This window comes from Pongo abelii, chromosome 5, assembly GCF_028885655.2.
Source record: "Pongo abelii isolate AG06213 chromosome 5, NHGRI_mPonAbe1-v2.0_pri, whole genome shotgun sequence".
NCBI classification, from domain to species: Eukaryota; Metazoa; Chordata; class Mammalia; order Primates; family Hominidae; genus Pongo; species Pongo abelii.
This window is the reverse complement of record NC_071990.2, coordinates 8250766-8276791: the sequence shown is the minus strand read 5'-3', so window position 1 is coordinate 8276791 and position 26026 is coordinate 8250766. Positions and strand designations below refer to the sequence as shown.

Below are 26026 nucleotides of genomic sequence, written 5' to 3'. Positions count from 1 at the left end.
ACAGATTTCAATTAGGGTTCGGCTGCAGATGGAAGCAGGGGGGCCTTGGAGTTTGCATTTGGTTCTTTGGGAGTACGAAGCTATTGTAAGGCCTTTGGCTGGAAGTAACATGATTCAGCAGTATCCCTCAGGAATGAGACAGGGACAAAGCTGAGGGGGACTAGTGAGGAGATGAACTAGAATAATGCAGATTAGACTTGATGAGAGTTGTATTGAAGGAATATCCAGAGGAGAAGACTTTGAGAGAGAGAATGCAGGCAGAACAATAAGCCTAGATGGATACTCGGATGTGAAGAGGGAAAGCACTTCAGCATGACTCCCAGCTCATTTATGATGTCATTAAATTTATGACACTGGAAATTTAGGGGAGGGTGGGCAGATGGGAAAAGCAGAGAGCAGAGTATAGGGAAGGCAGTGAAATTCAATTGGGGCATGTTGAGATTGAGTGCTCTGTGGTCATTCAGACAGAACTGTCCACTAAGAAGAAATGGAATCTATGGTTCTGCAGGTCAGAATGGTCTGTTACCAGAGATGAAGTCATCGGTCTACAGATGAATTGAGTGAAAGCAATCACCCAGAGCCAGGCAAGGTGTCAGAGCTCCAACATCAGAAGGTAGCTGACTGGTGGGTTGGTAAGAAGAATTTACCACTGACCGTACAGGACTGGAAAACAGTCGAAGAGTACAGCTGCAGCGGGGCACCTCAGCAAGAGAGGACTGAGTGCAACACAGTGGATTCTTCCTCAGGGGTATTTATGGACCTTAAAGCAGGAGCTGAAGGTAATTTGGACCATATTAGCCCATTAGTATCATTAGATAAATGATTACATTTGTAGACATTTTTGTGCTTAATGCCAGCCAGGTTGGCACAATGGGTTTCGGCATGCACGTATTCTGGGGATGTACAGAAATTCTAGTTACTTATAAATTTATAAGTAACTAGAGTTTATAAGTAACTTCTATCTGGTATGAAAGAAGCTTCGTATCAGATGCCATCTTTAGATAACAGGCAAGTCTAATTGATACAGGAGATAGAAATTATTTAGGCAGATAGTAAGGACAACAGAGTCCTTGGCAGAATTTCCCTTTTAACAAAAAGCACCTCGAAATTATTTCTTTTCTAACAAAGAGCAGCCTAAAAAATCAAGCTGCAGACATAGATAAGCAAGCTGGAAACTTGCACTGGTGAATGCCGGCAGCTGCGCCAATAGAAAAGGGCTACCTGAGGGCCAGGCATGTTCAACATGGAGGCTCCATCTTCCCTTTCTTCGTCACCACGTGTACAGTAAAGAACCAGGCAACATGGCGCCAGCCGGGTAGAGAGCCCATCTGCATAATAAAAGATTAGGGTGGGGCAGCCAGCTTCTTCCTGTGCTATGCATGTGGGACACCTGGTCTGACCAATCTTTGGTGCCCTATGTAAATCAGACACTGTCCCCTCAAGCTCCTCTGTAAAACCTGCATTCCACTGCAGAAACCACAACCCGTTTTCTCTGGGACTCTTCTCTGCACAGAGATGTTTTCTTTCTTTCGCCTGTTAAACTTCTGCTCTTAACTGCACTCTCTGTGTGCCCACATCCTAGTTTTCCGTGGCCATAAGACAACCAATCTTGGGTATTTACCCCAGACAAGGAAGCCGCTTCATAATTACTTCTAAATTCCTCAAATAAGGAGTTTTGTCTTCGGGTGGCCTGCTCCATGGTCACCAGGTGATCTTTGCTCTCCTTACCGAGGAGGCGTCATGTACACTGGGAAGAAAGGAGACCTCAGGACAGAACTCTGGGAAACACAGCCTCCAATGGCCAAGCAGAGAGAGATGATCCTCCAAGGGGCTTAAAGAGAAGTGAAAAGAGAGAGCTAGGAGGCTGCTGCCATGCAAGGCAAGAGAAAGGAATTTTATGTTCTGGTGTAAAACGTTACTAAGTATTTTCCTTCTTCATTTCTAGAGTATTTTAAAAACTCATAAAAGAAGATGAAATCGGGTGCCATATATCTTCTATCTTTGAAATATTAAAAATGTGGCTGAGTTAAATCAATCTAATGATAATGGAGTGCCAAGTAAGAATTAATTTAAAGATTGTTGTATTCAACTTCTCAGCACTAGAGTCTAGAGAAGAAATACTGCTGGCATCTCCTGGTGTGATTTACCACACCATCGTGACTTATACATTTGTAAACTTTTGAGAGTAAAAGTAAAGCAATATAATCTGTACTCGCCTTAGAGTCAGAAGACCTGAGTTTAAAATATTCCTGTCCCTTACCAGTTGTGGAAAAATCATTTAATGTCTCTGAGGTCCTATTAGGAGATGGCAAATTCTGGAAATTAAATGTGTTGAATATAACTTTTTAATAATTCAATGTGTATTGCTCAACTCTTTTGTATTCATCACATACTTCCAAATATTAGACATTTTGATGACATTCTGGAGATTGGCTAGTATTTTCTTTTAGCATAATACCTGATTAGAGGCAGCACACAGGTGCCCCTGAGATCATAGAAGTTCCTCCCCTCTTTGTGAAGACTCTGTTGCAAATGTATACAGAGGCCAAATGGCTGAGAAACCCTTAACTATGCTCATTTTAAGTATAATAATTGGTGTGCAACTTAGCATTTTAGTTAGATCCTAGATTTTTAACTGAAATTTCCCCAAAATCATTATAGGATTGTTGAATGTTTACTTCAACATGTTTATAGAATGTTTACAGAAACATATACAACAAAACATAAACAGGTTTTCTGATATATAGCAGAAATGTAACAATGGTCTTCCTCTCCCCCATCAATCCCAGTCTGTTAATATCTCACTGCAGCTGGAAGGTGACCTCCACATTATATCCTAAACCTGTGTAATAAATAATAGTAGATGTCTAAAGCCCATCACAACAGCAAATGGAGTGGCACATAGCATAGCGTCCTCTCGGATTTCCACGTTAGGGGACACTGGCAGACCATTTGTTACCTTAGTCATTTGGAAGGGGGAAAAAGATAATTTGATTCTTAGAAAGGACCAACCTGAAAGCAAAGTACATATCTCTTGACACACCAAACTGGAACTTTGCTTTTTATTGTGTTTTTTTCTTTTTAGACAGGTTTATTGAGATATAGGCATAATTTAGTAAAATCACTCTTTTTCACATAAAATTCTATGGATTTTGACAAACACACACAGCAGTATAACATATAGCCTCATCACTACAAAGGACTGAGTACTGTAAGATCCTTGTCCCTTTGTAATTAACCTTTCTATCCAATCAGCTCCTAGAAACCAATGATATGGTTTCTGCTTCTGTAGTTTCGCATTTTCCAAAATGTCATATAAAATAGAATCAAAGAGTGTGTCCAGCCTTTTGAGCCTGGCTTCTTTCATTTAGCATAAGGCATTTGAAATTCATCCATAACACATCATGTATCAATGGCATGTCCTTTTTCATTGCTGAGTAGTATTTCATTGTACGAATGTATTGCAGTTTATCATTTTGCCTGTTGATGAACATTTGGGGTGTTTCCAATTTGGGTGATTACAAATAAAGTTGCTATAAACATTTATAAATAGGTTTTTATGTGAACATGTTTCATTTCCCTTAAATACCTAGGAGTGGGATTTTCATGTCATATGTTTCACTTTATCAGAAGCTTCCAAACTGTTTTCCTGAGTGGCATTCCCTTCAACCATGTGTGAGGGTTCCAGTTGCTCAGCATCCTTACCAACACTTGATATTAGAAAGTTTTTATATCTTAGCCATTCTGATAGGTATACAATGGTATCACCTCATTGTTGTTTTCATATGCATTTCCCTAATAAATATGATGTTGAGTATTTTTCATGTGTTTATTGTCCATCTGTATATCTTTTTTTGGTAAAGTCTTTGTTCAAATCCTTACCTCTTTGCTAACTGAGTTGTTTCCTCATTACTGATTTTTAGGCATTCTTGATATATTCTGCATGCAAGTTTTTTTTTTAATCAGATACATATTTTGCAAATATTTTTACAAATATTTTCCAAATATTTTCTCCCAGTGTATGGCTTTTCATTTTTCATAAGCTTGCTCTTCAAAAAGCAGAAGCTTTTAATTTTAATTTTGATGTAGTCTAGTTTACCGTGTTTTTCTTTTGTAGATCATGATTTTTATCATCTCCAAGAAATATTTTTACCCAAGACCACGAAGTTTTTCTTCTATGTTTTCTTCTAGAATTGTTTTTTAGAAGATAAATCTAATCATCAAATACTTTTAGAAATTATTTAACTTTTACATTTAGGTCTATTGTACTTTTTGAGTTAATGTTTCCATATAATGTGAAGTATGGGTCAAAGTTCATTATTTTGCATATGGATATTCAATTGTTCCAGCACCATTTGTTTCAAAAACATTCCTTTCTCACTAAATTGTCCCTGCATTTTTGTAAAAATCAATTGACTATTCATGCATGGGTCTACTTCTGAACTCTCTACTCTGTTCCATTCATCTCCATGTCTGTCATTTTACCATCACTGCACTGTCTGGTTATTGTAGCTTTATAATAAGTCTTAAAATCAGGTAATGTGAGTCCTTCCCTTTTGTTCTGCTTTTTCAAGATTGTTTAGGCTATTCTAGTTCCTTTGCCTTGTACGATTTAGAAACAGCTTGTCAATTTCTTTTTAAAAATTGCTTCTGAGATTTTGCTTGGGATGGAGTTGAAATTATAGATCTCTCTATATATGATTATAGATTAATGAGAATTGACATCTTTATATTAAATTTGCCAATCCATGAATATTGTACAAATATTCATTTATTTAGGTCTTTGATTTCTTTCATCAATATATTGTTGAATATACTGATTCAATAATATTCCAACATACATATCTTGCACATGTTGTTAGATTTATGCCTAAGTATTTCATGTTTTGAAGGCTATTATAAATTGTACTTTTTGAAATTTTAATTTCCGATTGTTCATTGCTGGTATGTAGAAATACAATTGATTTTTCTATATTGATTGGAGTTTGAATTTCAGTTACAAGTTTCCTCCTGGACATTATATATAGTAGAACAGTGGTCTTCCAACATGATTGATCTTCAAAATGGCCTGGAGAATCATAAATGTACAAATAAATAGATTCCCAGATCCCACCTCCCACAGGTTCTTATTTCATAGTTCCTGGGATAGGCCTAGGAATTTATATTTAAAAAGCTTCCTTCGGTAGTTCTGTCTTTGTTGAGGTTTGGGGATCACTGTTAAGCATTTGTGGAAATCAATTATTTAATAAATAAGGCAGATATGGCAAGTAATATAATTCATTTCTTGTACTGACACTACAACCTATACTCATTAGGCATTTCCAGTTGGGTTTCTGGTGATGGATTTGTAGTGATATATGTGTTCTAAAACTTAGCCCCTCCTTTTTAGCCAGTGGCACATATTTGTTGGAAATTGTGCCACATTACTAACGGGTTAGAAGCTCACTAAAATTCAGTCTATGGCCACACTTGGCCAGATTATCATAATAATGAGCATACTATATAGTATTGCTTTGGGGAGGAACAAATAAAAGGACACTGGCTGGAAAAAAAAAAGTAATAAAAATTTGGTTAAATTCTAGAATGGTCTGCCAAGATGAAGAATGGTGATAAAGGGATTGTTGAGTACAAGTGCTACAAAGTCACCTTTAAGTAGTTTTGGTGGGTGCTGGTGGGGGGTGAGTGAGGTGGGAGGCGAATTTATTACCAGGGCATTGCGGTATCTCTTAGAAGAATCTAAGAGCAGTGATTGCAGATTGGCCTCCCAGGGGACCAGAAGAAAGACAAAGACAGCAATCAGAATTCCAGGAAGATCCTGTGTTCCTTCTGTTCCTATGAGTGCTTCTTGCTTCCCTCTTGTTTTCTTTCCTGCAGAGCAGCTTTCTCTGCTCCCTTTCAATCAAGAATGTCCCGAAATGAGACTCCAGCTTTTAAGTCCCCATGACCCCAGAAGTCACACAAATGTCCAACTCACCAAGAAGCTCAGAATAGGAGAATTGGTCTTACTTGTATTAAGGAACAACCCATTGATAATATTGACTGATGAGGGCTATGGTAAATGATCTTCAGAGAAAGAAAAGGATTCTCTGAGAAAGATTCACTAAGGCATGCAATTTGATTAACACCTGCCATAAATGGATGCCATATTTGGAATCTCTCCTCTAAAGTATGAATGATAGCCATATAGTGATATGAAGTCTTTCTGTCCGTGATAACAACATGGCATGTCCCATGTAAGTGGACATATTTTGAATTGTCTAATAAACTAAAAACAGCATTTGCTAAATAAAACTCTAATGCTGGTAAAGAAAACATTCTATCCTGAACGCATAAAGCTTGAATTTAGTCTATCCTTTTTAACATGAGCATTACAGAAACAGTATTGGGGTAATTAAAACTAAACTACTTCTAAATAAACAAGCTAACCACATAATGGCACCATGGAAATAAGGCCATTTACTTGGATTTTATAATATGTTTTTCTTCTTCACTACTTCTCAGATTGTAGTGGTTTCCAGATTGTACTTGAGAGTTTAATAAAGTTGTGCATAAGCGTTGGCATTACAGAGTTACCTGCATTGCAGAGGGGAAGGTTTTCATGTGCTATACAGAAGTGTTCTAGAAACATTGGAACCAGCGTATACATTCTTCAGAAGTAAGTCCTAGAGTCATAGAAATCAGACTGTTAAAATGCAGTCTTATAGTCATCTATACCTCACTTTATAGAAGAGGAATTTGAGGGCTCTGGAGATTATGCAAACTCTCTAGGTCTCACTGAGTTACTGGCAGGACTGGCCTGGGATTTCTGATTCTCAGCTGAGTTGCCTTCTGTGAAACATTTTCCCACTTAAAAGCTCTAGACAGAAAAAATAACAAAAGTGAGCTTTTCAATGCCAAGCCTGTTGTTCTTCCTGAAGAAACAAGTCTGAACAGAGTTTCCTCAGCTCTCACCTTGCTTCTGATTCCCACATCTGTCTAGCTGTATCTCTTTCCTTTATTACACTTCTCCGTCTGGGAGACCCAGCTTAGATTTCATATCCACTGCTTTATTAGAATGCTACTTTATCTCCAAAGACTATTTCTGTGTTGCTGATAGTTTTATAAATGCACCTGGGGTTTACAAGTGATACCTGGTGTAAGGATTTATGTGACTAAAAATATTTAGGCATAAATACAGCAGCAGAAGAAAATGTCTTAGACTTTTAATAAAAGAGTTGATACTGATGAGTGAATGAACTGAATGATTCCCCCCCATACCTCACCGGCAAAATTTATATGCTGAAGCCCTAACTCCTACTACCTAGAGATAGGTGGAGTCTGAAAGAAGATGACAAAGGTTTAAATGAGGTCATAAGGACATGGACTTAATTTGATAGGATTGGTGTCCTTGTAAGAAGAGAAAGAGACATCAGAGAGCTTTCTCCCTCCCCACATGCACACAGAGGAAAGCCCATGTGAAGATCCAACAAGAAGGTATCCCAGGAAGAGAGCGCTCCCAGAAACAAACCCTGGCACCTTGATCTTGGACTTCCATCCTCCAAAACTGTGAAAAAATAAATGTCTTTTGGTTTAGCCATTCAGGCTTTAGCTACCACAGTATTCCGTTAATGGCAACCCGAGCAGACTGATACAATGAGCAGGACTGTGCAGTGTATTTTAAAAATGTTTTCTAAACTCACATGCAAGGCGCCTCTAATGAGAGAGATAACAAACATATCTCCAGAACTGATATTACGTATCTTTTAAAGTTTATCATTGTTCTCCAGTACCAGCACTTTTAAACATTATTAGAGTGTAATATCTATATTTGCATGTGCTTCCTTCCACCATAACACTTATTGCCAGATTTTTCTAACAACCTATAACAAATTGAACATGTTTATGTTTACCTCTTGTATTTATTTCAGAAATACCATTTACTAACACTTTCCTATGCCACCACCTTTTGTATTATTTTTTCCAACTGTTTCTTCGGAGATTTCATCAAATACCGTGACATCTCAACTGCTTTTTCTAAATTCTTTTTTTCTGTGACCGAATCTTGCTCTGTCACCAAGGCTGGAGTGCAGTGGTACGATCTCAGCTCACTGCAACCTCTACTTCCTGAGTTCCAGCGATTCTCGTGCCTCAGCCTCCTGAGTAGCTGAGATTACAGGCATGCATCACCACGCTGGGTTTTGTATTTTTAGTAGAGACAGGGTTACATGATGTTGGCCAGACTGGTTTCAAACTCCTGGCCTCAAGCTATCCATCTGCCTCAGCCTCCCAAAGTGCTGGCATTACAGGTGTGAGCCACCACACCCAGCCATGCTTTTCCTAAATTCTTAAGTACTATGTTTTTTAAAAGTTCTATAAATTTTACATTATATATACTTTTTAGGCAGTTTGGATGATTTTTCATTTTACCTTAATCATGAAGATACCCTGAAAATAAGTTTTCTGTCTGTTTCATAAGCCTGTTAAAGAGATTCTAATGTCTCATCTTTCATCATATTCAGACCCCACTCCTATGTTGTAAGAGGATCCATATTGACAATATTTATGTACTTATTCCTGTAATGTATAAAATCTCTAAAACAGTATATTTCATTTTCACCAATAAATCCTGAGGTAATAAAGAAATTTGCCACTAGTTACATTATCCATCCCCAAGGCATTTGTATAGAAAAGCTTTAAGGGCATTTTACAGGCTGGTGAAATGAATGGCAAGATGGTGTGAATTTATTTTCAGAATCATGCTGTAGGGTCACAATGAAATATTCCATTCCTAGTCTCTCTTGTACATTTCCATTTTCTATTACCTTATTGTTAAAAACCATCCAAATATTCTTGATTGATTGAAATCCAGAAAGGAAGACAATGTTCATGGACTTTTCGCAGTTATAGTGCCAGTTTAAAGCAACTCTCTAAGATTTTTTAATCTGTAAGTAGAGACTTAAAAATTTTTTTTAAATACCAGTTACGATGTTCAGATTTACTTCAGTACAAGTTATTTTATATAAGGAATTTTATATAAGGAATTTAAACACATCAGAAATTTGGACAAAACCCATTATTTGAGAAAGATTGTCATTCACTGAGCTCATTAAGGGCATAACCTTAATTTTCTGCCTGTCGTCATTTACTGATGTTTGCTAAATCAGAGAGTATGACTTTGCCCCCATTCACATAATCTGGTGTGATTATTTTGACTGCATATCATCATGTATGTGAGACTCATGCCAAATGAGTCTCTCTCTCACACACACACACAAAACCAGAACAAGAACACAAACCTACACTGACGTCGCATTACCTCTCAGGTCAAATCCAAACTTCTTGTGAAAGACAAGTAAAGCCTTCCCTTACCTACTCTCACCCTCCGCCCCTTTTATTTTCCTCCACAGAAGCTTGTGCTCCTACCAGACCCTCTTCCTTCTTGCTGTTCTTTGAGTGTGATATTCGTTCCATGTTGCTTTCAGAGTAAAATCAGAATTCCTTGGTATGATTTGCCAGCTTCTCCGCAGCCTCACCCTGCCTGTGTCTCCAACCTCATCATTCACTGTTCCCTGGCACACAAACCTCCCTCCAGCCAAACTGAGGGACTGCAGAAGTGTGTCTCTTCTCTTTCCTCCGCACCCTCACCAAATGATTCCCTCTGCACAGAATGGCCTTCCCTCCTACTTGCTCTGGCTAATCTCTTCTTGTTTTAAGATTCCTCTTAGGTGCATATGCTTTTTGTTGTCCTCTTATTTTTCCTCCACTGTGTCATGCAGCCTTCCTCTGAGATCAATTAGCACGCCACGTTTAGCTCTAGTATGGTATTTGTTGCACTGTATGTGTGACCTTTAACTCTAGAACAGGGACTGTGTCTTTTATCTAAGTGATGAAGATGAGTGGAACGGTGCATGTTTATGGAACTCATACCAATAATGTGCCTTCATTTATATTTTTCCTTCTTGCCTCAAATCCTTTTGTCAAAGCATCCCAATCTTTCTTTTTAATAAAAATCTCATTCAACCTTTATCTCTCTATAAACCCCTTTCCCTTCTCTCTTTTCCCAGAGCAAGTGATTTGTACCTTTATTTATTTTCTGAAGGTCGTTTATAGCCAAATCAGACTGGAAGATTTTCTAGATAGAAAGCGCATCTTTGTACTTCTGCACAGTCTTATGCCAGGCATGTAGAAAGTTCCTAATACTCATTGATTAATTTGCCTGAATGGGGAATAAAACACTCTGGAAATAAGGCAAAAGGTTGATTCCTTCAAAAGAATAATGACCTGTACAGGGTCATGACACCATTTTAAAATAAAATAATTCCCTTTGTTTAGTAGAAGCACTATCATCATCATCATCATCATCATCACTATTTTCCAAATAAAACACATCTATCCTGAAGCTAAGAAAAGCAATAAGACTAGTGACATGCTTTGAGCGCATTTATTAGTCAGAACACTGTTCTATTACATGCTCAAGTCTTTAATATGCATGAAACAATATTCTCTGATGCAACAGATGATTAAAGAAATATATTAAAGCATTCATTCTGAATGAAAATACATGGACAAGGTAATTCCCAAGGCTCAGAGCAACTACAGGGAGGAATATAAGCTGAAGTAGGTCATTTCTCCCCAGAGAAATTCTACAGAGATTGCTTTCAATTTTGGGTTTTAAATCTAAGAGGTTGCTGTATAGAGAACTGAAAAATAAGGTTTCTGGCTTGTTCATATGCAAGCTCTGGGTTTTCCTTTTTTTACAGGGGTGGAGAAGGGCCTTTTCTTCTCTCTTCTATGAAGACCACTCATTGATGACATCATCACAGGTATGGTTTACTATCCGAGCTCCAGGAGCCTCCTATTTGCCGTGTAAGACTCTACTAGCTAGCTAGTGTCCTTGGCTAAGCCTCTTGACCTTTCTGGTTTTTTAACTGACAAATTAAAATTGCATATGTTTGTCATGTACAACATGACATTTTGAAATATGTATGTATGCACTGTGGAATGGCTAAGTCGAGCTAATTCACAAATGCATTACTTCACATACTTAGCATTTTCTGTGGTCAGAACATTTAAATCTACTCTCTTAGCAATTTCTAAGAGAGCAATCCATTGTTACTAACTATAGTCACCATGTCAGCCTCTTGACCTTTCTGAACCTCAGGTTTTCTCTTTCATGTAGGAACAATAACCTATTTTCTTATTTCACATTGGAGTAGAGCTGGGAGGTCAAATAAGATAAGGAGTTAAAAAGTTTCAAAGCAAATTCAAAGGCAAGGTATTACAATTCATTTATTCCCACAGTTTGGAATACTGCAAATTAAACTTATATGCAGAACATCTGTAATATATCATGAGACCAGTGCCAATATATGTTCAATGCAGGCTGAATGCAAAATCTGCTTTGCTTATCTAGAGGCAGAAGTATCTTCATACACTAGCTGGCAGCCTTGGCTGGGAATATGAAGTCCTGAGTTGTACTCTTCTTTCAACCAATCAATCAACAAGTATATATTGACTCACTGATATTCACAGGCAGATAGGGTAGGCCTTGGATAGAATTTTCCCAGCATCCAGAATAATAATACATATTTGAAGATGTATGGCATGTATGTGTGTCAAGTTCAGTAAAAACCCACCCACTGCAGTCATGCAGCACTGGGCAGGGGGATCCAGGAGGGTGGAGAATGGAGCACTTGAGCTGGAACAAGGGAAGGCAATGTGGCAGTTTGCTAGGGCTGCCCTAACAAAAGTCAGCAGTACCCCCCTATGCCAGGGAGATGCATTCCAAGACCCCCAGTGGATGTCAAAACCAAGGATAATATCAAATCTTATATGTACTGTTTTTTTTTTAATCTGATCACCTAGACGGCTCCCAAGTGACTAACGAGAGGGTAGCATCAATGGCATGGAAACCCAGGACAAAGGGAAATTGACATCCCAGGCAGGACAGAGAGGAACGGCGGCAGATTGCGACATCCTACACAGAACAGTGTGCAATTTAAGACTCAGATATTATTTATATCTGGAAGTTTCCATTTAATATTTCTGGGCCATGGTTGACCACCAAGGAAAGTGAAATGGCAGATAAGGGGGACTACTGTACCCCAGACAGGTCAGGGGGAGAGCATTAACTGAAGGAAATGTACCCCTTCACAGTTTTGGAGTTCAGAAGTCTGAGATCCAGGTATGGCCAGGGTTGGTGTCTCCTAAGGTCTTTCTCCTTTGCTTGCAGATGGCATCTTCTCTCTGTGTCCTCACGTGGTCATCCCTCTGGGTCTGTGTTCTCATCTCCTCTTCTTATAGGGACACATTCATAGTGGATTAGGGCTCACCATAATGACCTCATTTAACCTTAATTATCTCTTTAGTGATCCTGTCTCCAAATACACTCACACTCTGGTACTGCGGGTTGGTACTTTAACATATGAATATTGTGAGGACACAATTCAGCCCAAAACAGACAGGTGTAATTCAAATACTTAGAGGGAAAGGAAGGAAATATTCCAGGCAGCCAGAAGGTTCAGATGCGTAAAGGTGCATGGGTGTGTAGGGACAGTGAGTGAACCAGCGTGATATAGCTCCAATCAGCAAAATGCTTCACAGTTACCAGAGAACATTGTTTTACTTAAACCATATAACAGTTCTATGAGAAAGAGATTCTTCTTTACAAATTGGAAAACTGAGATTTGAGTTGCTTGCCTCTCACCAGTGCCCTTGAGACTTAGTGTGCAAACACATCATCCGGGTATCTTATTCAAATGCATTCTTGTTCCTTGGGTTTGGAGTAGGGCCTGAGAATCAGCATTTTGAGTCAGCTATTTATGCGATGTTGATGCTGCTGGTCTGTGACCACACCCTGAGGAGCAAGGCCCAGGTAGGGCAGAGTAGTGGAAGGGTGTGTTTTAAAAGAGTATGATAGGAACAGGCTACCAGTTTGGACTTGACTCTGTGGTACTGTCACAAATCATGAGTTAGCTTGTATCATCTTGTGAAAATCAAACAGTAGTGATTACTTTCCTAATTTATAGAAAAACAAATAAATTAAGTTGATGGAGTTGTGTCTATTAAAAGTTTTCAGCCATAACATTTTCTTTAAAAATTTAACACTTTAACTAAAATGAAAATTCAAGAGGCAGGAAACTTCCAGAAAAAAAAAAAATCTGCAAGCAGCCAGCTGTGCTTAGTTCGACAACATGTTCTTAAGAGAGATGTGCTCATGTCTGTGATTTGCATATTACACACAATAGAAAATTCTCCTCCTACAAATATTATTCTTAATCTGCTTAATGGAATTAAATATATCAGTACTCCATGCAGTTCTGCAGCACCCAGACGTCCAGGTGAATAAACTGGCAATGACTTTGTAGGAAGAAGACCAGTGAGGTTTATTTGACCAAAGTGTGGTTTGGGGAGGCTGGCTGTGGGAGCATATATAGGACGGGCAAGAGGAGGAAAAGAGGTTGAAAGCAAAAGAATTCAGCATGAGGTTATGAAGCTCCGGGCAACAGTGGTAATAAAAAGCAGAGGATGGAGGCTGAATCATCCAGCTTGGGGGCCTGAGTTCAGGCTGAGTTCAGTCTTCCAGGCTTTATGTGTCAAAGGCATGAATGAAGTACCACCTGCTCATGCTTATCAAGAAGCTTCAACTAAGAAACTGGGCCAGGCACAGTGGCTCACACTTGTAATCCCAGCACTTTAAGAGGCTGAAGCAGGAGGATCAGCTAAGCCTGGGAGTTCATGGTGAGACATGGTGAGACTGTGTCCTGGGCAACATGGTGAGACTGTGTCCCTACAAAAAATTTAAAATAAATTATCCAGGCATGGTGGTGTGTGCCTGTGGTTACAGCTACTTGGGAGGCTAAGGTGTAAGGATCACTTGAGCTCGGAAGGTCAAGGATACAGTGAGCCATGTTTGTGCCACTGCATGCCTGCCTGGGTGGCAGAGCAAGACCTGTCTCAAAAAATAAACCAACAAAACAAACAAAAAAAGAAACTGACATTGGAGAAAACGGCTTAAGAAAGCTTTAAGATCCATTACCAATTCATGGTCAGAACTATCTTGGGAAACAAATGTATTGAAAATACTCTTATAACTAACTGTAAATCTACTTTCTAAATTACTACTATTTCCCTAGTTGTCTTAAGACAGGCTCCACAGAAAAAGGGAGTGGGAAGATTCAGAAGAGGCATCCACGATCAATTAAATTTGGAAAATGTTAGATATCAGAGCCCCTCTTTAGAGATTTGCCATGCACATTTGTTTATTAAAAGTTCTGAGAGTCCCACTATTAAAAAACATATACACTAAAAACTCTGTTGAGCTCTAAGTCAGCATTTCTTTAACTGGCCAGATAATCTTGTGTTAATAAATACTCCACTAATATCATGCTCAACTAGTGTTCCAAGGAACACATCTTAGAAAACACTGCTGTGAATCAACTAGCTAAATAAATACTTTTGTTCTTTGTAGTTTGTAAACTCTTACATAATTCCTCCACTTAACAATTGGGGAGAAAAATTCATCATTGTGTAAAATTTTGATGAAGAAAGGAGACAGCAGAGAATGCTGACTTTCTGCTCAAACTCATGGGTCTCAAAATCCTTACACTGATGATACATCTTCCCTTTGAACTTTTAGTTGGTCAGTTATTTATTATTCAACCCATAGTTATTATTTACTTCTGAGCAAGGCATTGTTCTTGGCACTTTGGTGGCATCTAATATAGCACAGTCTCTGTGCTTAAAAACATAAGAAGAAATAAAAGAGGTCTATAAATAACTCTAACTGGGAGCCTAAGAGAGGAAAGAAGAAAGTCGATGTGATTTTGGAAAGGGATAGATCATAGCCAGTCAAAAGGATCAGAAGAGGCTTTATATGCAGGTAGCTCATGAATGAGAAGATTTTGGCAGATAGGAGTGAAAGGGGGTAAAGGTAAATAGTATACCTTATCATCCAAACCCACATGCTTTTAAGAGTGAAAGGGGGTGTCACTGATGGTGCCACTGACTCCAGGAAAACAGGCATAAGCTGGTCAATTCAGGTTAGGGAGAAGAAACAAGTCAGTTCATTGGTAGAGATCCTAGGGAGGACAGAGAATTAGGAATGGTCCAGCCAGGCTAGGACATTAGGCAGGGTATCTGGCCCCCAGCTCCCTCCAGGGCTCATCTTCTCCCCTCAGTATGAAAGGATAGATATGACAGGCCTTGGCACCTGCTTATATATGAGAGGAAGGAAAAGTGGAGAATCTACACGAATGGTGAAACTGCCTTTGCAAAAATTATGACAGTGAGAGAAATCTGACGTAGAAAAGTTAGGACAGTGAAAGGAATCTGACCTAACTGACTCCATCTTGCTTCTAACCTCCAAGCACTCCTTGTTCGTTCCTGGGCATATGCCAAGCTAACTATGGGAGGAATTTAGTTTAACCTTGAAATAAAGATAGTAACAGCTTCTTCCCAAAACTAACCCCCTCCTTGCTGAACGACCAAAACTACCTTTGTAAAACTAAGAAATTAGCTACAAGGTTAGAATTATGGTTCAGGAGCCATGTAGCCAGAAGTCACAAGATTTGTAACCTCCCCAGTTGCTCTTATAGATAACATCACTATTGTAAAATTTAAGATTGGTGTTTGAGATATTTTTTAGACCATGCATTCTGATGACCATCTGGCACCACCTGGTTTGGTAAATTGGCTCAACTGGTCTTGTGATCCTACCCAGGAACTGAAAATAGTAAGAAGACAGCTTCAACCTCCTATGATGTCATCTCTGACCCAACCAACAAGCATTCCCTATTCCCTAGCCCCCTGCCTGCTAAATTGTCCTTAAAAAAAAACCCTAGTCTCCTAAATCTTCAGGGAGTCAGATTTAAGTAGTAACTCCCATCCTTCTGTTTAGCTGCCTTGTGATAATTAAACTCTTTCTCTACTGCAATAACACTCTCTTGGTGAATTTGGTTTATCTGTGCAGTGGTCAAGAAGAACCTGTCGGGCAATTAGAATACCAAGACAGAATCCTCCAAACAGTGTTCCTGAGAAATGCTTCTCAGGAAGACCCTTGTTCCAGATGTTTGTCAGATCCATTGAGAAACACTGTAGTCTAGACCTCCTCTTGACAGTCTTTAAAAATGTGTTTGAGAGTGCACATTTTTTAAGAAAAAACAAATGAACTTATAAACATCTTACTGGAGCCCCCTTTTACCAGTTGGCAAGAGCTGACAGTTAAATTTTTATTAATTTAGTGAGCCACAATTATCAGTGGCTTGAAATCAACCATGGTGGGGCTGGATACAACAGGCATCAGCAAACTCCTGCCTGCCTGCTTTTGTATGGCTGCAAGGTAAGAATGGTCTTTACATTCTTAAATAATTGAAAAAGTTTAGAAGATTTTTTTGGGGACATATGATATGACAAAATTATATGAATTTCAACTTTCAGGTCCATAGATAACATTGTATTGGAACACAGCCATGCTAATGCATTTAGGCATTGTCTGTGGCTGCTTTCACTAACAACAGCAGTTGAGTTGTACTTGAAACAGAGACCATGTGGCCTGAAAGCCTAGAATATTTACTATCTAGTTCTTTCCAGAAAAAGTTTACCAACCTCTGATTTACACTATGGAAAGCAGCAAATACTGTAAATCAGGGCTTTGGGGTGGTGGGTATTAATACCAGCACACCACTGGAATATTTTCTTCCAAGAGTTCTAGCACAGGTGGTTAGGGAGATATGAAAAGGGTGACTTGGTTAGGGAACAAGGTGGCATCTGGTCTGGGTTATGACAAGACTGAGCTGCTGGGGCTAGACATAAAAATTTGGAACCATGCACACAGACGTGATTGTCAAGGAAGTGTGGGCTGAGGAGATCTGAGGGCAAAGCTGTGAGCGAGACCAAAGTTTGGGGAGTTTGGTTGAAGGTGAAATAAAAAGGTACAAGGAAAACCAGGTGTGAGAGCTCAGCGTGTGAGAAGTATTTGAAGGAAAGATGAGAAAACCCATTTGACTCGGTGATTATGTCGGTTTTTTGGGTGATTTGAGCCAGATTTCAAGGCAACTAAGGAATGGTGAAGAGTCAACAAGCATGAAGTGATGATGGCTTGAAGGAGAAGGTGCGTTTTTTAAAAACAAAATAAATAATATTTGTTTGTGGGAATATCTGAGTTGGCTTGAAGTCTGAAAGGAAATAGGGAAATTGTTGACGAAAAGGAATACTTCAAGTAAGAGGTGAGACAGATGATGGAGCAGGTCTCAGGGAAAGTGGGGACAAGATGAGTATCAGTGGTGGTGGAGGGGTTGTTAGAAAGCAGACACTTCTTCCTATAAGACAGGGGAGGGGAGAGAAGGAGGGAAAGGCAACATAAGGAAAACTGAAGGTGGAAAGGATTGGAGTTGAGCATTTCCACATTGTCTTAAAGAAATGACAGGTGAGTGATTTGTAGGAAGGGAAGATGTGAAGAGCTTGGAGCTCCAAGTGAATGGAGAGGGAGACAGTGGGCAGATGTTGGTCAAATGCATGGAGAAACACTGTGGTCCAGACCTCCTCTTGACAGTCTTTAAAAATGTGTTTGACAGTGGACATTTTTTTAAAAAAACAAATGAAACTACGAACATCCTACTGGAGCCCCCTTTTACCAGTTGGCAAGAACTGATAGTTAAATGTTTATTAATTTAGTGAGCCACAATTATTAGTAGCTTGAAATCAACCATGGTGGGGCTGGGTACAACAGAGATCAGCAAACTCCTGCCTGCCTGCTTTCATATGTGCATATGTGTCTGCGCCACTGATATTATGTTATCCATTCCGGATACAAGCCTGGTTCTCAACCAACAGGGGAACTCTGTGCATCAATATCTGAAATACCATACTCCTTAGTGGAAAAAGAAGAGAAGGGATGCAACAAATGCTTGCGGATTGATTTTCTAAGACCTAAACATGAAAGCTTTAGGAAGTAACCTAACCTACCCATCATTCATAAAGTGATTGGCACCAGGCTGACCTCAGAAGCTACGAAGATGGATATAGGACACAGTCTCCACCCTCAGGAAGCTCACAGTCTAGCCCAAATTTGAGTTCAAGCATTTGCTCAGGTCTTTGATGGTTTACCATAGAATTTAGCACTCTAGAGAAAAAAGCTATCAGCAGCACAAAGTATGTAGGAAGAGCATTTGTAAATTCCTTGATGGCAAAGCTGGGCATTGTGGCACATAGACCACCTAGATTGTATTTTTTAGACTGTATTTTATTACATATTAAATAATGGCAAGTTAAATTTATTAACTTGTGTTGCAACTCACCGAAGCTGTTTTTAAAATATGGTATTTATGTAAATAATACCATCTTTATCTTTACTATGCTGATCCTCTCCACTGTAAAACATTTTTCTGTGTGCTTCAGAAAAATGGCACAGTAGAAAAGTTAATGGAAAATAGCCCTAAGAGTGAATCATGAATTAAGATTGGCTGTAAAGTGCCTTCTGATTTCAAAAAAAAAATGTATCTGGACTATTAAATGGTATATTTAAATAAATAAAAATCTGTCCAAATACAGCCTCATCCTACAAATATCTGGCAAATAAAGGAAACACAAATATTAAGTTTCAAATATAAAATAAAAAGGAAATATAAAACATTTACAATATTAGCCTATAATAACAAGTGATTTCCAGTTAACCAAAGACCCACTCTCTTTTTTCCCTCAATGAGAAAACAAATATATTACCTGTTTTTTAAGAAAGCAGTTTAGACATGCCATAACTTGGAGGCAGGATACCCCTGTTTTGGGTGCACCATTGTGTATTATAATTTAAACCATGAGGTGTTCAAGTGTCAATCCTGGATCTTTCCAGACCAAATTTCAACATGATACATTAAATACTGGTGAGATAACAAAATTGCTTTTAGTATTCATAATTTAGATCTCTCTGGGGTGCTATTGCCAGAGACTTTTTTTTTCTTTTTTTTTTTTTTTTTTTTTAGAGACAGGGTCTCATTCTGTCATTCAGGCTGGAGTACAATGGCACAATCATGGCTCACTGAAGCCTGGACTTCCTGGGCTCCTGCGACCCTTCCGCCACAGTCCCCCAAGGAGCTGGGCACACAGGCATAGGCCACCACTCCCGTCTAATTTAGTGTTGTTATTATTTGTAGAGACGGCGTTTCGCCACATTGGTCAGGCTGGTCTCAAACTCCTGGATTCGAGTGATCCTCCCACCTCAGCCTCTCAAAGTGCTGGGATTACAGGCATGAGCCACCACACCTGGCCCAGCCAGGGATTTTTGACTTGTGTTCTAATGCAGAAAGATCCAACTTGTGCCTATACCTGGGTTGACACCTGGGTTAAAAATTATTTTTATTATTTATGAAATTATTATTTAATAACAGCTTCAGAAATGACAAGTGCCCCAGGACCCCTTGCTCTGTTCTGAGTTAAAAGGCAGACCCTCCATGTTTGTGTTTTTGCTGTAAAGAGATCTATCACCTATTTTGGTCAGCTGGCTTGTCAGTTTTACACACACACACACACACACACACACACAGAAACAAATGAGCTCCTCACACTTCATTCATGTCAGAACCCAACAGCTTGAGTAGCGCAAATATTCTGCAGTCACTCATGAAAAGAAATTTTTAATAATAAATATCTAACAATTAATGGGCTGGTAGCTGCAATTGTCTTCAGGGCATAATATCTAATTTCCTTGCAATGTTTCATATCCTTACTTTTCACGCTGCAACAGTCTATCATTAAAACCAAATGCAGGTTTCTATCACTTTTATTTATTTTTCAAATCAACTTATAAATCAGTGCCAGGCCTTGTTACAGATGAGTTCCAATAAATTATCGGCTGTGGACAAATTCTGAATGTTAAACACTTCCTTTCTCTTCCTCCTGCCCTGGGTCCCTGTCTGTCTCTGTCTATTGTTTTTCCTCTCTCCTACTCTGAGAGGCGATGCTTCTCTATAGCCCTCTGGGCCTCCATACCTCACTGGGCACTGCTTTGGGTACAAGTAACAGAGAGCCCTTAGTATTTAATTATGTGCTATTTAAATAATGCAAAAAGACATTTATTTTTTCAGAGAAAAATATCAATATAGGAGACAAGAGTAGCTTTACAGTCCTTGGGAAATTTACCTTTCTCAATTCCAAAAGTGAAAGCACTCTTGTTAGAGGTTTTTTTTACATCCTCCTAGCAGCCTGAAGAGGAATACATGAGGTCTGAGGTCTATTTTTTTTTTTAATTGAGATGGAGTCTCGCTCTGTCGCCCAAGCTAGAGTGCAGTGGCATGATCTCGGCTCACTGCAACCTCCGCCTACTGGGTTCAAACAATCCTCCTGCCACAGCCTCCCGAGTAGCTGGGACTACAGGTGTCCAGCTAATTTTTTGTATTTTTAGTAGAGATGGGGTTTCGCCATGTTGGCCAGGCTGGTCTCGAACCCATGACCTCAGGTGATCTGCGCGCCTTGGCCTCTCAAAGTGCCGGGATTACAGGTGTGAGCCACCGCACCTGGCCGTGAGGTCTATTTTTTACATATATCAGTCTGTGATGAAGCCCATCTGCCTTTGTCAAACTGCCTTGTCACCTCTAAGGAGTCCTTTTGCATTCCCTGACAGGCTCCTGTGCAGTCTCCCTGGAAGGGTCTATGGTCACAGCTTCTGGCTTTCTGCTCCCACGGACATGAACGTACAGGAACATATAGAACATACAGGAGACATGAGACACCCTTCCCATAAGACTAAGGAACAAAGATTCTAAAGAGACACTTAAAGTCTATTAGGATAACTCATGACTGTCTCATGCTTACTTAAACTTATGCACGCATTCACAAAGTTTGTCTGAAATATTCATGTCTTAGCTGCAAACTAAAAATAGTGCTTTAGGATCCCACAAACAGTAAGACCTTTTATTAAAAGCCACTTTTAAAGTTGCCTACCTTGTTGCATTGTCAGTAGACAATACAGTGCATTTTACTTTATTACCTATCTTGGCCATAATTTTGACTACTGATCCATTGTATGGTAGATAAGAGTATGTAGAGATTTCTTGAAATTGTTCGTTTGACAAACTCAAGAAAGCTCTAAAAATGTCATCTGTAAAAACTTTGAAGTTCCAGTAGGTTTCTGGAATGGACTTCTAATGTTCTGTCTTTTATTTTTTTAATGTTTATTATTATTATTATTATTGTTATTATTATTATTATTATTTTGAGACAGAGTCTCACTCTGTCACCCAGGCTGGAGTGCAATGGTGCGATCTTGGCTCACTGCAACCTCTGCCTCCCGGGCTCAAGCGATTCTCCTGCCTCAGCCTCCTGAGTAGCTGGGATTATAGGCGCCTGCCACTGCTCCTGGATAATTTTTGCATTTTTAGTAAAGACAGAGTTTCACCATGTTGGCCAGGCTGGTCTCGAACTCCTGACCTCAGATGATCCACCCGCCTCAGCCTCCCAAAGTGCTAGGATTACAGGCGTGAGCCACCGCGCCCAGCCTGTTCTGTTTTTTAATATTTAGCAAAGTCTTCCTAATGGAAGTCTGCAGACACATGGGTACAGGGACCATCTGACAAGCTGGGGTCTGGAGGGTAATCCTGGCAGGTTAGGGACAGGTCCCAATTATTAATAGAGCCCTGTGAGGCTTCACCCATGAGATGTGAAGTGAAGAGTTGGGCAGGATGCCCCTTGCCTTTCCTCCCTAGGACTGGAAGTTTCTACCTCAAGAATCACATATTTGAGTGAAAGTGTTGCCTTCAGAAGGTGCACCTGGGAGGGCCCATTCCAGACACATGGGGCCTCTTTCATCTTGCCTACAAAACCCTGCCCACACCTGCAATGATTTTTATTTTCATTTTCCATTCTACTAGTGTGAAGACTCTTTGAAACAGAGAATGTGTTTATTCGTTTCTGTTTTCCTCACAGTGCCTTAGCACTGTGCACAGGCATTGCTTGGTGTTCAGGATAGGACTGGTATATTTGACAGGGAAATGCAGTAAAAAATTTGGAGGATGTTCTAGTTGATTCTGTAGTGAGGAGTACTGGCCATCTTGGAGGAAAATGGGAGGAGCCCATATCAAACACTGTCATTTTATCATTTTGACCATGGCTAGCCTTTTACTTGCAATATATTTAAAAAAAAATGCATTAAACACATGTCCGTCAGCCATTCTGCCTAAAATGAAGATGGACAAAACAAAATCCTTGCCTTCCTGTAGATTAGAGCCCAAAGCAAGACACAAGTGAATAATCACAAAGCAATCTTTTCCATGCTATGCTGTAGGCTTGTACACGATGACATTGGAGAAAAGATGAGAGGGAGACTCGAAGAGAGAAGTAATGATTCAGCAAAGGAGTGAGACCTGACCTCAGTCTTAAAGAACACCTAAGAGCTCAAATGATTGGCCAGAAGACAGATGGACAACTCAGGGGGAAATCACACACATAAACACACACACTCCACTACATGATCATGTCCAAGCCCAGCCCACGTCTATCTCCTAAGCCTCACCTGCATATTTCACTGCCCATTGGACATCTTCATCTGGATGCCCCATAGGCATTTTAAGATTAACTTAACCAAAATTGAGCACACAGTTTTTTCCCCCAAACCAATTTCCCCTCCTATCTACCTTCCCCACTGGAGGGAACCAATATCCACCCAGTTTCCCAAGCCATAAGCCTAGAGTCTTCCTTAATTCTACTCTTCTCTCTCTCCTCCAACACCAAATCTATCATCAACTTCTATAAATTCTACTGTCTAGGTATTTTCAAGCTCATCCATTTTCCTAATTCTAAAGGCCACCACTAACTTTCATCTAGGCTACTAAAGCTACTCAGAACGAGTCTCCCTGAATCTATTCTTCACTACTTCCACCTCCAAGTCATTTTCCATCTTGGAGAAGGGAAAATGCTTTTTATGGTATTGTGTCAAGTCCTCACACTTTCACATAGGCCATAGGGTCTGGATGACCACGTCTGAGCTTCCCCACCAGCCGTGACACTGTCAACCAAAGCTACTAAACTTTGTTTGGCTCCTTGACTTCACAGCCTCTCTGTTGTTTACAAGCGTTGTGTAAGCTCTTCTCTCTGCCTGGAACATTTACATCCCCACTTCCTGCCCCATCCCTACCCCAGCCTCCCTAGCTCCTACTTATCCTTCTGGTCTCAGCATAGACCTCACTTCCACCATGAAGCTACCTTTGATTCTTCAGTTACAATGAGGAGCCTTCCTTGCGCTTTCACAATACCCATATTTTTCTACTGTAACACTCAATCCATGATTTTATAATAGATTCAGTGCTGTCTCAATTCCCCACTAGACCGTGAGCCCCATGAGCTTTGCTCACTGTTGAATTCTCAGTGCTCGGTACCTAGCAGGTTCTTCATAAGTATCACTGATGCCCAAAAGACAGGAAGGAAGGGAGGGAGAGAAATGTGAGAAAATTAGCTTTTTTGGCAAACTGAAATAACTACAGTAATGCATTAGGGGGAGTGGAAGGTATAAAACTAAGCCAGTAGATACTGCCTTGTGGACAGATAACAGGAAAGTATTTGAAGTCACTTAGAGGTACCACTGAAACTTGCAAGCATAAAATGATGCCTTTAGATGATGCCTATAATTTCCAGAAGAAAATTTAATATGAAATCCACTGGGGAGACTGAATACACAACTGCTGGAGAATTTGAGAACAAAATAAGAGAATGATTAAGTCATGTGGTAGATACTGTAAGTGCAACAAAAGTTCCTAGAGGGGGAATAACAGAGTTGGAACCAACATGGAAGAAATGTGGCTTGTTAGACTTTGAGTAGGGCATCTGCCTCAGGAGTTGGAGCAATGCATCATAACAACAATAATAACAACAGCAACTAATTAGATTGGGAACTCTGTGCCTACCATTTATACCAAGCTCCTTTAGAACCACAGCCCATGAGGTAGGCATTATCATTCTCCCCTATTCTATAACTAGAACACCTGAACATTGGACATATCATGAATGGTTGAGTTAGTTCTCAAACCCTGGTCTGTCTGTCCACAAAAGGACATAGCTTGGCCACTTGGCTGCAATGCCTCCAGTATGTAGAGCATAGACTTTGCTGAAAGACAAAGCAAACTTTATCTGTCAGCTCCTGGGTTTGTATCTCAGCTCCACCACTGCTGTGGGATTTGGGGGAAGTTGCTAAACTCCTCTGAGTCCCCAGGGAGTAACTTTTCTTGTTCCCATTTCACAGATTCCCAGAGCTCCCTATAAAATGGGGATAATAATACCTCTTTTTCAAACTTGATTTGAAGATTAATTAATGTCATATTTCTAAGGCCCTATCATGGTGCCTGATACATTGGAGGCACACAATGTACAATAACTATTTCTAGAACAATTTGACAAGTGGATAGGATTTGGTTATACAGTAGGTAGGGGAGGCTTTTCAGGCTGAGAACACATTACGAACTAAGGTATTAGTGATACATCTCTGTGCAGAGAGAGGATGGATACCTGCCCCACTAGAACAGAGCTTAGAGAAACATACAAAAGTCATGGGGCAGAAAGAACTGATAGCGAAGAGAAATGAGGCTGAGAAGCCAAAGGGGAGGCAGAAACAAGACCAGGTTCACAGAACTTTGGGGAAACCAAGAAGGAAGAGTGAGGTCTTAGCCCATCCTGGCTGCTGTAACAAAAATACCAGTCTGGGTGGCTTAAACAAGTTTCCACAGTTCTGGAGGCTGGATGGCCCAGGATCAGGGTGCAGCAGATTCAGTGTCTGGTGAGGGTTCTCTTCCTTGTTGTAGATGGTGCCTTCTTGCTGTGTCCTCATATGGAAGAAGGGGCAAGGAAGTGCTGTGTCCTCATATGGAAGAAGGGGCAAGGAAGCGCTCAAAATATGAATTTTTGACAGATACAAACATGCAGTCTATAGCCAGATAGCTAAGAAATTTGACCATCAGCAGAATCAAGCACCAGAGGAAAGCAAATGAAAATGAAGACAGAGGAGACACCATCAAATTTGAAAGTTAGGAAGTCCATGGTGAAGTTTCAGAGAAATTTCAAATTGGAGAGGCAGAAATCACAAAGGTAGAATGTATTTAAATATCCTAACTAATTTTAAGAAAACTAGTTTGCTTGTTTCCAACTCCTGATAAAGAAAGAGAAGCGAGAGCTTTTACACCAGATTTGTCCGGGATGCTGGCTGGTGTGCTCAGCTGGTGCCTGTATGCAATCCGGGCCACAACAAGGGCAGCAGGGAATTCCTGTCACCTGCGCAGGCCCTCTCAGGTACCACAGAAAGAGCAGCTGCCTGAGTTTCCCCATTACTAGCCTGACCTACTCATTTTAATAGAGGACACTCACATGATTAATGTCTACGGTGAGGACCAAGAGCCAAGAACTCAGCGTGCAGTGTCTCTTGGAGAAATAGGTTGCATATGTTAATCCTAAGTCCCAGAGATGGAAGGCAATTGTGTTTGATTAACTAACCCACTAGCACAGTCTGCAAATAGAACCAGGAAGAAAAAAATATTTTTAAGTTCTACCAGCAAAGAGATCTTGTGGGTTTATTTCCCTCAAGTGCATGACTTTCTTAATAGAACAGAAAAGCCAAAAGCGCCTAATTGCAGTTTAATGTAAGATGTATTTATTGAACCTTCCACCATAGGCCAGTTCCCCACAATGTGTGCGGGATTCCCTGAAAAGCAGTAGGCCTTTGCTATTTGGAGAACTTCTGCCATGGTTGAAACAGGTTCTCAAAGTACAGCATCTATACCCACAATACCTGGGGGAGTTAGGCCTGCTGAACAGCTGTGGTTCAGCGTGGTACTGGCCATGTTTAAGGAGTTGCACCTTCCATTTTTCAGCAATCTGTACTCATCTAACTTACTAAAAACACGGTTTTTCCATATTTTTTCCATTTTGAAAATTAAGTGAGTAAACTTTCATCTTGCTTTGAGTTTCCAAAACCAGGACTGGGAATCTGACGTCTGACTCACCTGACATCTTGAGGCTGAGGGCTGTGAAACTGGAATTAGGTCTACGTGCTGGTCACTTAAAAATATTCAGCAAC

The 26026-nt window shown here is 39.9% G+C and overlaps 1 long non-coding RNA gene across 1 annotated transcript in view; it reads left to right on the top strand.

Annotated features, from left to right (window-relative positions):
• The first annotated feature begins 365 nt into the window (after positions 1-365).
• The window catches only part of LOC129059872 (uncharacterized), a 47230-nt gene continuing 21569 nt past the window's right edge, over positions 366-26026 (top strand). Inside the window, exons 1-2 of the long non-coding RNA XR_008525967.2 lie at positions 366-779; positions 10740-10802. This is a non-coding gene — a long non-coding RNA (uncharacterized LOC129059872). The remainder of the gene's footprint in view (positions 780-10739; positions 10803-26026) is intronic.